Here is a 1348-nt window from a genome sequence, read left to right as displayed (position 1 = left end):
TATATAGTATATCTAAATTTATTTTAAGAATATATGTTAAGAATAAGATTGGACACGCTGACACGTGATGGTATTTAGGTGTCTAGGTGTGTCTGGAGAATAATTTTTTATTTTTTATTAAGATACGGTCTTATTCAGCAGACACGCGTGTCGGACGAATGTCGGTGAGTGTCGTGTCCAAAATGTGTCCGACACGCAGACACAACAACTCAGCAAAGTGTCCGTGCTTTATAGAATGTAATGATGGCTAGAGACCATTTTTTTTTATTAGATGTGGTCAAAGACTTAATTAGTTTAAGTGACGGAATTAGATGTCTCACAAAAAGTTACATTAAATTCGAATTTTAGATTAAACTTAACAAGTGAAATATAAAACTATATTAGTAACAGTAATAGATTAGTAGAGTGTGTATTGTTAAAACAAAAAGTATATACAACTGAAAGTTTGATTGAGTGGTTAAATGTGTTGTCTTTTAATATATTATATTCGAATTTAAATTTTGATGGTAATCATTAGTTAAGTAGAAGATAGAATTTTTAAACGAGCGAGCGTGTAGTGTGTGTGAATGTGTCCAAAAAAAAAAAAAGACAAAAAACATATCTATTTAATATTGATCACTCTATGAAAAGACATATTTTAGGGTCAACTAATGCTCAATACTTATACCCGCACGCTTACATTGTGCCTTCAATGAAAAAAACTAGTCAAATTCAAACCGATTCAAATTAAACCGCTCATCCAATTCGATCTAAATCGAAAATCGATTAAAATTGCATTAATTCGGATTTGATTGGATTCTATTTTGTACAAACTGCTGGATTTGATCGGATTTCGGATCTATTTTTCATAACCGATCCAATACAATCCAAACCGCACAATGTGCTATAATATTATTATTTTTTTATTATATTCAATTTGTTATACATTTTTCTATTATTCATGTATTATTATTATTTAATAAATATTTTATGTTGAAAATGTTATTTATTTATTTATTTTAACTAACCTATAATTTTATTTCTATTGTTATGTTATCGTTAGTTTTTTAAGATATTGTTAAGACTTATTATGTCATTGTTGATGTTGAGACTTGTTATATGTATTTAATTTTTTTAATTTAAAAATCGCAAATCCAAACCGATTCAATCCGCTTGTAATCGAATCGGATTGGATCGGATTTCCAAAAAAATTCATCCAATCCAAACCGCACCGCACATAAATTAAGTGTTCGGATCAGATGACTTTTTTTCTTAAAACCGAACCAAACCGCACCGCAAACACCCCTAGTTTAGCCTTTTGGTTTTTATTTTCATTCGTTCTATTTAGTATTTTTTTTTTTATATTGTC

Source organism: Arachis ipaensis, chromosome B10, assembly GCF_000816755.2.
Source record: "Arachis ipaensis cultivar K30076 chromosome B10, Araip1.1, whole genome shotgun sequence".
NCBI classification, from domain to species: Eukaryota; Viridiplantae; Streptophyta; class Magnoliopsida; order Fabales; family Fabaceae; genus Arachis; species Arachis ipaensis.
The sequence above is the reverse complement of the archived record's forward strand: the minus strand, read 5'-3'. Positions refer to the sequence as shown.